Genomic DNA, 15,449 nt, shown 5'->3' on the forward strand with positions numbered 1-15,449 from the left:
AAGGGTGCATAAATGAAAGCCTTCAGGCTTATTGCACAAATGGGATTTGTACCCTTACTTGAATTCCTGCGTCTCCTAGGAGGGAGTGCACACACGCTGCTTTTGTGTAGGATCATGATATAGCCGGTATGGGGAATTGAAGACATAGCCAAGTTATTTCAGCTATCTGTGCCTAGTTTCCCTAGTTGTAAAACATGTTTCCTTGGCACTGACCTTGAGGCTAAACATAAATTTTTAGACCTGGAGTTGCTACACACAAAAGACTGTACCAAAATAAAGATAATTTCTTGGGGACCTGGAAAGCAGAGAAAGGGAATGCATTTAACTTAGGAGTGTTGCGGACAATGTCTCCCCTTTACTTTCCCTCCATCCTACAAAATCTTAAAATTGCTCTTCTTGCTTTTTGTTGTAAATAACTGACGTGTGAAGTGCTGACTCATAAGTCTGGGGTTACAGGAAAGGAAACTTTGTTTCTTGGTTAAAAAATTAATTTCAGAGCATAGGCAGCTTCCTCCAGGGCTGGCTGGCGAGTCCTTGGCCACATAGCGCGCCCTGCAGACCTCGACGATCCGCCGGTGGTAGGATTTCCCAGATGGCGTGGTTCTGCCTGTCATTCTGCAACAGGGGAACCCAAAGGCTGCCCCACCAAGAGTCTGGCAATCCGGTTTGAATGAAGTGGAGCGTAGCAGATCTCCCTTCCCTCGGTGCTAAAGCAGCAGTAGGGCCACATGAGTGTGCCAGGTCATACTCCGCTGTGCATCGTCCGGACCCACGTGGGCTTTTACCTGCTGCTCTGCTCGAGCAAGAGGAGTTTGTGCTGGGGCTGCAATGTCCACAAGCTCTCCCCTGCCTATAAACAGCAGACCAAATTTTGGCCTTCCCGTTTGCTGTGCCAAAATAACAGTGAAGAGTCTCCCCAGAGCTCAGGACTTGAGACTGCAGCCTTGAGCACAAACCACTTAATTCCTCAAAGACCTTACCATATAAAGTAACAGAGGAAATATTATCTGTACGTCACAGGAGAGAAGATGCTCAGATCCTTAAATTTTTTTCAGCACCTGACCTGCACTGATTTCCACAGCAGTCAGGCACTCGCACTCCTGCAATGAGCCACACGTCAGTGACTCACCCAGCGTCAGACAGAAAGTCTGCAGCGTGGCGACGAAGACAACTTCACTCTTCTGGTGCTTGCAGAGGCACTTCTAGCACCCGGGGCGCAGTGACACTTCCCCTCGCTCCCTTCAGGCAGCATTATTTCATCGTGTCTGCCAGGCACAATTTGCTGCTGGAATTCGGTACTTTTATCTCTGCTCTTTGATGGACACCCCTGTGGCACGTTTGACTCATCTTCTTTCTAATATTGTCATGGTAGAATTCAACACCCCCTCCATTCTCCTCAGACTTTGCAGAAAAGGTGAATTTGGAAACTTCTTTCTCAGAGCAACTGATGATAGCAGCTCCATTGTGCCTGAGAAAATCAGTCACAGTCTGTGCCTTCAAAAATCATAAGAATGTTGTTGCTATAGCTGTAGCATTGTGTTGACTATGGCTGTGCAAGGTGCGCGATAGGGAGCCAGCTCTGTCCTGCAGAGCTTGCAGTCTTAATGGCAATCCATACACTGAATGTTTACGATATAAATATTTAGCTAAACAAAGCATCCAAGTCACATATAAACGTGCAATGGATTGAAAAGGTCAACGGAGAGACAAGTTTTTCAGGAGAATGGGTTTATCCATAGTATGGCAATTTACAGAGCTTCCTTGACATATTTAGAGAGAAGTGAAAGCTCATAGGGAGAGAAAAAACCTTGAGATGTAACCCCTTCCCATGCAAGCCCTCCCTGTGCAAACCCTTCCTAAGTAAAGTCTCCTCCACTTGAAAAAGGAGAGAAGAGCTCCAGAAGTTGGGCAGCATCTGCCTGTGCAGGGCTGACTGACCTGGGAAGTGCTCAGTTCCTTTGGTATGGACACATATCTGAGAGGTAGGGTAAAAAGGGAGTTATGCTGGCTTGAATCTCATATATCAGGACAGATCAGTTCGTTGAGGATACATCAAGAGGTACAGATGCTGCTGTGTATGTGTATATGTGAGAGAGAAAGAGATGGCACATCACAGGCAGCATGAGGAGAAAACCCCAAGTCTTACTCTGTTATTGGGAGAAAGATTTCCTTGAGCTCTTGATGCTAATGGGAGTGAGGAAAAAGTGTTTCTCTTTAGTCTTGAGGAATGCTTTCCTATTTAAATACTAACCAACTCCAGAGTGAAGTGGGATGCTCCTATGCAGAGCCTACACAATAGCAAGCTGCTTTTTTTTTTTACAAGCAAAGTTCAAATCACTATAAAGTGCTTATGGTGCTTCCCTTTAGCACTCATGCTACACACTGCAAACCACTGAAAGAGAGACAAGGACTCTTACAAACATGGAAACAGGGCAGGTTCACAAACCTACACCTACTTTAAGGGCTCTTAAGGATCACTGAGGAACCAGTATCTGAAGCCTGTGAGACCACACTGTGGCTGGGCTTGAATTCTTGCTGTTCCTCCATGCCATCTAGGCACCGTCCTCTATGGCTTCTTCAGAGGGTGGTGGGAGGCAACCACAGGATCCAGCAACCACATCTTCTCTGTGATGGCAGGACAAGAAAGACAGATGCATGATTGCATAAAAGAAAAAAAAAAAAAAAAGAAAAAAGAAGAGCTTCATTTCCTCTTGGTCAGGCCAGCTTTGTTAACCAAAACGCTTGGAGAAACTGTGGGTACAAGCTGTGGGCTTGGCAGTGGTGTGGGGGACTGTCTGAGCAAGGGTACAGGTCTCTGGGGAACAGCCAAAACCACGAACACTTTTTGTACTTTTCAGCTATACCAAGGACGGGCCATGACTCTGCCCTTCAGCCTCTGAGGACCAGGGGTAATGGGGCATGAGAGCTGGCCAGACTGCCTTGGGGAGACGTTCTTCATGCAAGTGACAGCTGGGTCCCGTTTGGAGACCTCTGCTCCCTGAGCCAAGGCATGAGGACTGGTCTCTCCAAAACATGCACCCATGCACAAGTATCTCTGCATGTGTGTATAAACATACACATATACATGCATACATATATATGTGTGTGTGTGTATATATGTATGCACTTTACCTTTCAGGTCACCTGAGGCACACGAGTTTAGACTTTCTGAAAGGATGGCCCACATGGGGGAACGAGTCCAAGAACAAGCGACTTTAGAGCGATTTAACTCCTGTTAATTTTTACAGCCAGAGAGAACACTTCATATGGTTGAGCTCCCCGTGTATCTCTACTAAATTTACCTTTTGGAAACACAGTGGTGAACCAACGTTAAGGCACCGCTGTGACAAGTGCGTTTCAGTAAAGCTCAGGTTATTTTTCCCCTGCCCAGTGGCGGCGTGGCCAGGCAGGGCTGTGTGTTATATAAGATGAGAATCAGATGACCGATACGACTCTTGCTTCAGCGGAGGAGAGCCGCTGCCAGCCGGGCATGTGAGCCGCCCTGCCTCTCGAGTTTGAAACGAGAGTATTTCAAAAGAGAATATGTATTAAATATTTTGGGGGTTTGATGCTGTTAGGGTTTTTCTAATTTATTTATTCTTGCTGGGGAAAGCTTGTGGTTAGTGGGCTTTTACTCTGCATTTCCTGTCTCATGATCTGTGTTGTTCCTACTGTAAAATACTGAATGCGAGATAATTGAAAACAAATTGTTTATTGTCATATTCTCAATGACTGTTATGACACCGCAGCCTCCTTTTCTAGTCATCACTCCCCTCCTGTGAAGCCTGGGCACATGAGACTTGTCTTAGGGAAATCTGTCTTTCAGTTCTTCACTGCACTTGGGATTACCTTGGTTTGTAACACACTGTAGTTTTGTTTTCATCTGTGTTATGCAAGATTTTTTGAACAGACTCTTCTGGTCAGCATCAGACACAGTATCTCTTGGTAGGTTATAAATTGTTCTGCACAATGAAGGAGAAAAACTGATGGTTTAAAAAGGGCAAAGGCTGGGTTCCAGAATCCTTGGCATCTCTTCCCAGACTGAGCAAGTTACTCTCTGTGTTGGTGCCTCCCACAGACCACTTACACAAAGGTCAGGCACCCCCCAACAGCCCCTCATCCCGTGGTAACTGAAAGGCACGAACATTATGCTATCAAAGTTTACCCAACAGCACTTTCTGCACATCCCATCAGCAAAACCCTTGAGACTGGTAAAGCCACGTACTCTTCACTGGCTGAAACTCAACAGCAGGACCTACGAGGTTGATCCCAGCAATTCCCCTTTGCTGCTTTCTAATTAACGCTGCTGCTTCCCACCCCAACGGCTCCTGAAAGTGCACAACACGTCCAGGGACCGCACGGTGCAATGGTGCTGGACACCATAGCAGTGCCCAGGGACCTCACAGCCTCTGCTGCAGGGTGGCCTTGCTACAGTGGCCAGACATGTTGGGTAACACACAACCTGTTCAAACTTGCAGGCTTCACGCAGGCAGCAGGGGCTTCCCTGGCTGCTGAATGCTGTAGGTATGTCCACTTCACAAGGCACCAGTCAGAATTTCAGATGTTTCTTGCTAGGCAGAACTCACTCTGCTGTAGGTATTTTCAGAGGAATGTCTTGTATTGAAGTGTTTATATTACTGCAGCACTGAGGATGCCACTTCTGGGCCAGGATCTTTACTATGTGAGATGCCGTAACACAGGACAGAAAGATTGCGTGCCCCCAGAGCTTACTGTAAGTATAGTCCAAAGGGCAAGGGGTGCAGACGGAGGGGCTAGTCCAAGGAAACACAGAGGCGACACTGGTCAGTGTTATAACCAGTTGTTTGAGTGCACCTTGGCCCTAATTTTTCCAGAGAGAGGGCTTGATGGAGGTCAGCAAGGTGCCATGCAGGAAGTTTCAGGGTGGTCCCCCCAGGCATGTGTGGCTGCATTCCCAGCACCCCATGGGAGAGGTCCTGTGTCTCAGGGACCATCCTGGCCAGCAGCACCTACGATGTGTGCAAACATTCCACCTATGATGGGAAACATGCTCAGCTACTGAACATGTCTCCAGTTATTATAACGGCATTATAAAGGTGGGTAGTACACCAACTGCAGCCTCAAATCAACGCTGGAAATCCCACTTGGAAACTGCAAAACACGCAAAGGTTTCCCTTTGCTAAGTCAATACCATTTGAGCCCCACTGAGACCCCATCCAACCTGGGCAAATCAAACTACATCCATTTCCTCCGTCTCAGCAGACCTGCACGGTCTAGCAAGTGCTCCGAAAGGTCTGGTGTGGATTTGCAGCTTGTAAATATGTACATAGCCAGGTACCTCTCCTAAGGAAAGAAATAATCCTCTGGAAGATGTCAAGAAGACAAGACTGCATATCACAATCATGTAACAAGGGGGTGGTGAAATTGCCGTTGCGTTAGAGGTGAGCAACTCATGATTGCTCTGTCCTGAAAATGTTTTTGGTGTTTAAACATTTTTCCTTAAATGCAAACATAGGTGATGATGAGCATTTTTACAACCAAAGTGTGAAAAAAAGCTCAACAGGGGCAATCAACACTGCTTCATTTTGATAACTTTGAAGTGTTTTGTGTTCAGCCACGTAAAAAAAAGAACTCATTAGTTTAAATTGTGAAATCAAAAGTCATTTTGAATTAAACGAATTTTTAGTTTCAGAAGTGATAAAGGGGCAATTTAAAACCTTTAAAATACAATTCAAATTGAAAAATTTGCCCAGTACAACCTCTTTCAGGGAAAATGCTTCATTTCTCATATATTAGCATTTTGGGGTGACAATATGGTTCATCAAAAACCTCTGCGCCTCAATAATCTGCATCTAGGCTTCCCTTGATTGCATGGTGACTGTGCATTGCCTAATTGCGTGTGACTAACAGAATTTCATGTGCATTTCCGTGCACTGGGGATTCATTGTTGCCACATACTACCATTGGGAAATCGCTAAGTGTGTGTCTATGAAACAGTGACAGGGAAACAAGAGTACCTCCTCCGGAGAAAAGACCTAGGAGAAGGCAGATGACTGGGAGCAACAAATTAGCAAGGCAGAACAGACAGAAAACAGAGCAGCTGTGCCTTCTCCCTGGTTTGTGGAGCACCAAACCTCCTCTGTTGAGCAGGACTTACCGGGACAGTATTTAAGAGGTCCTCCTTTGGTGCTGAAAGCAATGAAGCATAAGCAATGCTTGAGAAAGGGGGGAGTGGAAGAGAAATCTCCTTCTCAGGGAGAAATAACCTGGGTCCAAAGAGCCCGGTGGACCACAAGTCCTCAGCAGCATGAGGAAGGCAGCTTAAGAGGGACCCCTTTCCCCAGGGGTAGAAAGGCAGAGGAAGGGTACAAGCAAGCTCCAAGCAAGCTACTGTCCTCAGCAAGAGCTTGCAGCAAATGGTTATAGTAACCCTTCATTCAAACCTCATTTTGAATGGCGGGTATAGCGGGTATAGACGGTATAGAGCCCTCCTCTCTGTGACCAGCACTCAGACTCCCAAGCTGGGGGCCTTTCCGACCCCTCTGTGTGCAGCAGCACCCAGGCTGCTTGAGAAGAGGGCTGGTTTGTGAACAGACACTTGTGACACAGGCCTGCTGGTCCCACATCTCCATCCTCTGCTATAAAATCCCCTGTGTTGGTGGAGGGTTTCTAGGGACTGGGTGTAGAAAGCGGAGGAAGTACCTCATTCAGAGTGGGCCCTGGAGCTCTCTAGGAAGCATGTGGGAGCCTCAGAAATGGGATCCAGACAGATGGCATCCTGAAGAATAAACCAATGGTGATTGAACTAGCAGGAGAAAGCAGGAGTGACCACAGTTTTCTGTCACCGGGAGGAAATGCTTCTCCATCCTTGTATATGCATAGAAGAAATACACCACATTTGATACTGGAAGGTGATGCACGTGAGTTCCTTAACCAGGAGGCTGAAGTGAGTCACCATTTCACTAGGAGAGCCAGGGAGTCAAGCCCAGACAACCTATAGCTTGGCAGTGGGGATATGTTCCCGCGTGGTGGCACATCCTATAAGTGGGTTGGGTGAGTAAGAGGGAACATGCAAACCTCATCCCTAAAAGTGGAGCAGCTTGTTTGATGTAAGTCTTACATGTGCTCGGAAAACATCTTCTAGAAAGTGTCCCACTGGGAATTAAGGCATTTCTCCACCTAGTTTCTGGATGTTGGAGGTGTAGGCTGTGCTGTTCAGCACTACCAAGAGTGAGTTGCTGTGTTTGGTGCAGCGGCAGAAGCAGAAATGTGGGTGCCTCGAGAGTTGGAAGTTGTCAAAAAGCTTTGGGCTGAGGCATGGCTAAGGTTAAATGGCACCTGAGGAGGCTTCTTCTAGATTTAAGTTTTTGACTCAGTTGCCTCATTTTCAGCCCTATGTGCCTGCACACAACTCCCTGCTTGGGAGGGGTAAACATGAGGTTAAATCCAGTTAAAAACACAAGGCATTCAGATGCTGCAGAGAGGGGAGCCCTATAAATATCTGTGAGCGAGGGGATGCAAACAGCCATCTCCCAGGGGAAGTATCTGCTTTTTGCAATGTTTACAAAAATAAAAATAAATGAAACCAGCAAAAGTCCTGAAGAGTCCACCACGCACTACTGCTGGAGGGGAGGGGCAGGAAAGCCCTTTGATGAAATCTTTTGTGAGAGCGACAGGCTTTCCCTGCCTGGCTGCAGTCCCGGCCAAGCTGGCTGCTTGTGCAGGGGGCAGCGGGATGCTGCCCTGCCCTCCTGGTCCCCTCTGCTAGCCGCAGCCCCCGGGGAAGGGCCCTCTCCCTGGCCGCTGCCTACAGCTTGTAGGCTTTATGGGAATGCAAATAGTGCATATGGCAATAGAGATGCCATTATTGTTATAATTACTGCTAATGCCGCCTGAATAAAAAAAAAGAGACAAATAATAAAACCTGTTCTGCAGGCAAGATGACAGGAAAAGGCCTTTTTAATCAAACAGGAGGGACCCATCCCTTTTCCTCTTCTAGTAGCCTCTGCTTTGTTGCCTACAAAATTTTCATTGTCTCCATTCAGTTTCTTCTTTCTTCTCCTTCCCCATACGCTTGGTGTATTTACTGCCTCCTCTCTACTCATCCCAAGCCACCACAGCTACACCAATTGCTTATCATCCTCTTGATCCCCAAAGCCTTTCGCTAACCGCTGAGCTGGCTTCTTGCTTTTTAAATGGCAGAATTCTCCAAGGCAAGGGCTCCCCTTTCTGAAGTGTCTATACTGCTCCCAGCACACAACACCCCTAACCCTAACACCAGTCTTATTGTCCCCGGCATCACACAAAGGGGTTTTAGCATCTGCCACAATGGGCTGGCTAATGAACTTGTTGCTACAGCTGGGCTGGTCTCCTGAGACGTCTGTATGTGGAGGGAGTTCTCTCCAAGGGAAAGAGGATACACAATTTTGGATTCAATACAGTGCTCCAAAAAGGAAGGTGACTCATTGAGCCTAATCATTAGGGTGTGTGATGATATTATCTAATGAGGAAATGCTTGATGATGCTTTTAGAGACTGCAGAGAGCAGCGAACTGGCTGTAGAGGAAACCAGAATATGAGCACTTTCGACATAAACAGTGTTCAAGAAATGGGATCTGAAATGTCTTTGGGGAGAAGAGCAGAGCAATTTCAACACCCTCATGCTTGCATCAGGGTGTGTTGCTGCTTCTGTTTAATCTTACTTGTTCACATAAGTCTCTCCTTAAATAACCAGCTCTCTAGAATTCAGGACAAAGGAGCCTTGCCTGAAGAACAGATGTCATCTAATTTGTTTTCTGAAGTTTGGTTTTGTTGTTGTTGTGTTTTTTTCTAAGTTGAACTGCGGATGAGGTTTTAATTAAAGGAAACTGTCAGGTTGGGGTAGGTCCCAAATCTAGGTTTAGTTAAGTAAGAATCTCTAAGATAAAGAGAAACATTTCAGCTCTTGCTGTTTTGTTTTGCTGTGGGGTTTTTTCTTTGTTTGTTTTTTAAGAAATCTGCTTGAAATTGTTTGCTTGGCTTCCTCTAAAGAATCTGCAGCTTTTTGCTACCTCATGAGAACCAGAGAGTGAAACTGTGTAGAAATACCGAGTGGTAGTCCCCATTCTCTTTTTTCTAAGTTGAGAAAGATGAATGAGTTAGCTGCCTGACTTGCATTTCTCACTCCCGTCACTACTTGTCTAAGGCATCTGTCATATAGCTGGGCAGTTTTCAGTAAGGGACCACAGTAGTGAGTGTCATCATGCCCTAGGAAAGTCAGTAGAAGGAAAAGATGCTGAACACCTCAGGAATACCCACCAGAGAAAAGCCTGTTTTGTTGTTTTCATCAGGTGGGAATTTGGCCCTGGTTATCTTGTTTAAGTCCCCAGCATCTGATAAACTAATGTACTCATCAAGAAAGAAATATTGCAGAGGGAATAAAAACTATCACAAATTAAAACTTGTCTCATCCCTTAAAATAGCAAGAAAGGTCTGCCCTTCCAAAAACGAATTAGGCTTTCTTTGCACACCAATTTTCAGTCTTATTTAAAATCCATTACAGCTAGAGTGGTTGGTTTAAGCCTGTTCTTCATGTATTCAAATTAAACTAAACTGACAGAGCACATACAGCCTTTTGCAGCCCTTTGACTAAATGATGTTAAACAGGTGTAAGTAGCCTTGGATACTTTTCACAAGCGTGGACTTCAACCATTGCAGCTCTGGGTGCACATGAGACTTTAGCTCTGTTTTAAGTAAGAGAAAATGAAATGAGAATAGAATCATGATCAAATGAAGGCTAAGGTCTTGTGTGAGCACTGTGGCAGCTATATCTCTGATGCAAAAGTCTGCAGAAATATCAGGAAACCCTGGTGCAGGTGTTTGGGAATCCAGACATAGTTACAGCAACATTTTTTTTTTTTTTCCTTTCTCCTGCTCTAACTAAATAGATCCCTGGGCTTAGAAGCACTGTGTGGGCTAAGGCCAGGCTGGTCTTACAGCTGCAGCTGTGTGTATGTGCGTGTATATGTGTGCATTCCTTCTCACTCTCGTAAATGTGCAGCAAAAGTGTGAAAAAGAGCAGCTGGCACATCTGAGAAAGAAAGAAAATTGCAGTGGAAACATGGCATATTTTTTAGAGCTTGGTTACTGTGACATAAATCATGAGAGCTCCCATCTTCCTAGGAAAGACTCAAAGGTCAAGCAAAACAGAATCTCGCCTCCCAGTCCCCCATGATCCCAAGGCCCATGACATACTGGGGTGTTCAGAAGGCATGGGCTGGGGCATTTCTCTTCTAATTGATTAATTCTGTCCATTCCTCAGACATGTTTCATTGTTAATAATCATGCAAAGACAGAGGAAGTGATGAGGACAGCATTTCTGAAGAAGAGGTGGCTATCAAATGCCGCATATCTGGGCTACAGATATACGGTGTCCTTACAAGACTTTGCAAAGGTCTTTGCAAAACCATTTGACATGGCCATCAGGAGGTATGTGCTTCAGAGATGGTAGCTGAAAACTTAACACGGCAGAAGAGCCAGTTTGAACTCTCTTTATAAAATACTCTTCTCTTGAGTGCAGCTGCACTTCTAACGCGGATTGGCTGAGTCAGGAGAGCACATAAAGAAAAGCAGGAGCTCAGCTCTTCAGCTGCTAACACGACCGCTTCCCACACAGAAATGGACTAGCTCCATGCATGTGCTGCACAATCTTCCAGTGCCTCCCTGCAGTGCACCCTGGTAGCTGGGAAGGAGAGGCAAACTTTTGCAACACTCACCAGGGAAAATTTGCCAAGCAGGTCAGCTTAGAGCAGTGTTAGAAACCCATGGGATGCTTGCTCCATCAGTGAGGCTATAGACCCCAAATTTTCACCTTGCTTGGTAACTTGATAAGGCTAGGCTAACTCAAGGGACTTGAGCATAGCCATCCTCAGGCAGTTCTGCAGGAAAGACAGCATCTAACACCTGAGAACATCCCTTCTTCTTTGCTTCTCCAGACTTTTATCACAATGGAGTCATGGTATCCCCCTGATCAGGTACTGGCAGACTGGAGGATGGTGGAAGGAGCAGGGAGGGACAGAGCCCTTTCCCACTTCTCTGTCCTGGGGCTAGTGTTTCAGGCAAGCATGGTTTGGTGGTACATGCCCAAGCCCAAGAGATGGCCTACAGGGATGTACTCCTGCAACAGCAGCCACAGTCTAGCCTGTACTACATAACAATCAGTTGCTTTGGGCCACGCTCTCCCATGCATACCCAACTGCTGTGCACAGCATTCACCAAACCATTGCCATCCCCTACATTTCAGGTAAGCTAGGGGACTTTGTGATCTTGCTAGGTTGCTCTACTGGAAGGTGCTACATCTAAGAGACCAACAATATAGGATCAGTCTTCCCAATTAGGTGAGGACAGCAGATGACTATATATAAAATAATAATAATATATTTAATAGCCTCTTAGCATTCCCCTCTTCTGAGAATGTGATTCAATGCTGTTGTAGAGAAAATAGCACTTAACAAACCTGATTTAGTTCTTTGAGGAGATTACAAATTTGCCCGATAAATGTAACTATGCAGATATGATATACTTAGATTTTCTACAAGGGGATTGAGCTAAAACCATGACATCCTGCTTAAAAAATAGCACGGAATAGTATGAACCAGAGGATATGTGAGACAGATTGAGAGCTGGATAACTGACAGATCTCAAAATGTTGTTGTCAGTGAGGACTCATCACCGAACAACAAATTCCAAGCAGGTTTGGGACTCAGCCCTGGTTTTTATCAGCAATCTGGAAGATAATGTAAAATGGTCACTGATAAAGGGCATGGATGACCCAGCTTTGGTAGCCAGGTGGTTGATGAGGCAGCCACACCAGGGGATGGTGACCGCTGGGTAAGCAGGGCTCACTTGAGATGTGTTCCTGCAGCCAGTGCTCCGAGGTACCTGGAGGGAGGAGGAGTGCGGGTTGTCCCTTACAAGCAGGACTGGCCGCATGTAGCAGAGCTCCTGAACGAGGGATGGAGGTCATTGCAGGCAAGTGGTTCAGTGCAAACACCTCTCTTTTGGCAGGCTGACAAACGGGGGCAAGGGCTGCCTGGGAATGAGCACACAGGGAAGGTAGTAAGTAGGATCAGGGAGGTTAATTTGCCTCTGTATAAAGCACTGAGACTAAAGTGGATAAGATAACACATCCAGGCCTGGGGCTCACATTTTAATATTCAAAAGGTGGTTAAAGTGAGGGCAGGAAAGAGCCACAGAAATAAATTAAGGAGTAGAGAAAATGCCTTAGAGCGAGACACTGAAATTGTTCGATCTGTTTCATGCACCCAAAGGGGGAAGGAGGGGAAAATTGAAGGGTGAGTTAAGTTCAGCACATAAGCAATTTCATCGGAGGAAAATAGTGAGTGGGACAGAGCTTTTTAATGTAGTAGAGAATAGCATAAACACAAACCGCCACTGGCTAGAAGCTGAAACCAGACAAATTCAAATTAGCTGCAAGGCGCACGTGTTTAACAAAGAGGTGATTAACCACTGGAACAAATGACCAAAGGGAGGGGCAGCTTCTCCTTCTCTTGATATCTTCAGATCGTGACTAGACACCTTTCTGGAAGAGATGCTTTAGGCAAGTACAAGTCACTGAACACTGGTAAGGGGTAGCGAGGTAAAAGCAATCGGTCTGCACTCTATGGGTCAGGTTACACAGTCTAATGATTCCCCCCCACTTAAATCCTCTCAGTCTCTGGTACCAATCCACTCTGCATATAGAAATGCCTTGTTCATCTGCACAGTGCCCTATATCACCCTAGTTAGCACCTCTGTTGTTTAGTGAACTTATGTAGGAAGCCCATGCCAGAGCTTGGTGTAGAATAACTCCTGATTCCCACCTGAATGTCTTGACTTCAGACACTATCTTCCCTGCAAGAACCACAAGATTGTATCTAGGTCATGCAAACTTTCCCCCAGAAACAGCCTCTGGGTATAACAAGTGTGGCAGATACAGCATCAGATCATGCTTTAGTATATGTGCTTGTAAAGGTTATGCCTCTGAGGCATCGGCTTGGGCTGGGAAAGGAAGGTTCGCTCCTCTCCCAACATGGACAGCAGTAGATTGATAGGCTGACCCTAAGGTTTGTGATCTGTCCCTCATCCTGCATCGTTTAGGTCGTTTGTCCTGTACAGCATTATACAAGGTGGTCAAGAACAAAAAGGGAAGAAAACATGCTGTATTTTCATGCCCATAGCAGGGCTAGGGGGGTAACTGGGGAGAAGGGGCTTTACGTTAAAGTTCCCCTTGAGTTACTCACACGTGCATGCAGTCTGCATTACTGCTGAATCACTTTTTTTTTAAAACCAGCACATTATACATGTGAAAATATAGCACTGCCACGGTCTATAATGGGTCAAGGCCTCACCAACACATGCAAAGAAGGGGGAAGTTGTTCATGTAGCCATGAAGAATGTTTTACCTCCTGTATCCTGTTCAGTTAAATGGAACCCAGAGTGGGTACCAAAGTTAAAAATATCTATATAGTTTATATAACAACATCTATATACTTTCATATATAAATTCAACCTATCTCTTCCCTTCAAATACCTCGGGCTGATGCCCCTCAGCAAACGACCCAACCTCTGACAGTCTCTGCCCTCCGTCTCTGCTACCCCAAAGAGAAAACCCTCCAAGCCCAGTGGGCAGGGGTCCTCCAGTTCTGGGTCCTGTCCCCCCCCAACCCAGATGTGTTGGTTGGGCCAGTGACCATAGGGCTTTCTTGAACCCCTCACTGGCTGGTGAACAGTGTGTGGGCCGGCACATGCTCACGTCTGTGCATTGGCTCTGTCCCTGAGGAGCCTTTGGTTCGGGGCCTGGGTGCCGGTGTCTGCATTCATGATGAGTAAGCCGTAAGTCCCCAGCCAGCTCTGCTGGGTCCACAGGCACTGTGCTAGTCATGGGACCCACTTCAGGAGACAGGATGGGATATTCAAACACCTCTGTGTCCTAAAAGGGAGGTATTCTGCTGCTTGTCACCCATGAAACCCAAAATGGGTACAGGACACCTGCTACAGTCACAATCTACTCAGTTTAGGGCACCTGGTTTAGCTGGAAGTCAATGAGACCAGTGTTTCCCAGCCACTCAGGCACTTCCAAAGATCCCAATCGACATGATTGCACCACACAAGCTGCATGTGCGAACCATAATTCCTCACTAGCGACTTTGCTGAAGGGTCATCAACATACAATGCCGGTGCTTATGGAGCATATTGCCATAGGATAGATCCTGTTCGGTGGGTATAGTGTGGAGCAGTTTTGGGTCTGACACAAATCAGAAGCCTCTGAGTTCTGCCTGGTGGTGGATGGGGAAGACATCAAGAGGATGACCTGGGATGGAGATGGAGAAACAAAATTGCTGCTGGTACCTCGCAGAGTCTGGGTTTCCATAGGACATTCTGCCCACTGCCCAGACACCCCGTGCCCAGGACCAGGGCGCCCGGCGAGGCAGGATGTTCTGCTCCACAGGGGAATTTTCCTCCAATGCGGTCAGGCAGGATCTGGGCCCTTCGTCCCACCTGTGCTTGTGCCAAGGGCCAGAGCACAGCACTAATCCAAGGCCGGTTTCTGGGACAGATTGTTCAGCCAGCCCCTAGTGCTTAATGCATGATCTCACCCAATGGCCTAGTTTTTCCAGTGATAGTGCTTTTCAGGAGCTTTGCAAAGCCTTTCATAGCATCTAAGGGGTATCAAGATGTAAATCCATCCCCCTGTGGCAAACCCAAGGGCCACAAAAACATCTTAGGCATGAGTAAGTGGCAGTAGCTAATCCGACCTGCCTGGCAGCTCTGACAGAATAACACCAACAGTTCAGCACTTGAGCTCATTAGTCAAAATCTGAATCACTAAGGTTGGGCAAACATCATTCTCATTCGACACAACCACTGTTGTGAGGAGGCACACGGCAAAAGAGCCACGGCCCGCGAGCTGGGGATGGGAAGGGAGAGGCGAGCTGAGGACCGTGCCTGGAATCTCGCACACTGCTGCCCCAACGGAGGGAGAACGGGCATGTGGCATTTTCCGCTGGCATGCAAACAGCTGAGCCTATCTGATATCTGGCACACAAGTGTTTGGCCTGCTATTTACCAGCTTGCAAACAGATAAAGATGCAGAAGGGGTTGCTCACAGCTTTCCCACAAAAGGGAAGAGGGAGAAGGAGGGAGACACAGCAAAAAAGAAAAGAACAACCCAAAAAAAGAGAACAGGAGCAGGAGTGAGAGTTGGTGCCCGCAAGCACTCGCTGGAATAATAGCAATAATCACTGTCATCCGTAAGAGGCTCTTGCGCCAGGTTCTGCCTCTCCCCCTCCCTCTCTCCCCTCGCCTTGCTGTCTGAGTCACTGGATCTGAGTCACACTCCTGTTCTATTCCTGTACCCTTCCCTTCAGCTGGGGATGTAGATTTGTTTTGGCTGGAACGATCTGGGCACAGGAGGGACCATCTGCTGCTAGT

Source organism: Gymnogyps californianus, chromosome 10 (genome assembly GCF_018139145.2).
Source record: "Gymnogyps californianus isolate 813 chromosome 10, ASM1813914v2, whole genome shotgun sequence".
Taxonomy (NCBI): Eukaryota; Metazoa; Chordata; class Aves; order Accipitriformes; family Cathartidae; genus Gymnogyps; species Gymnogyps californianus.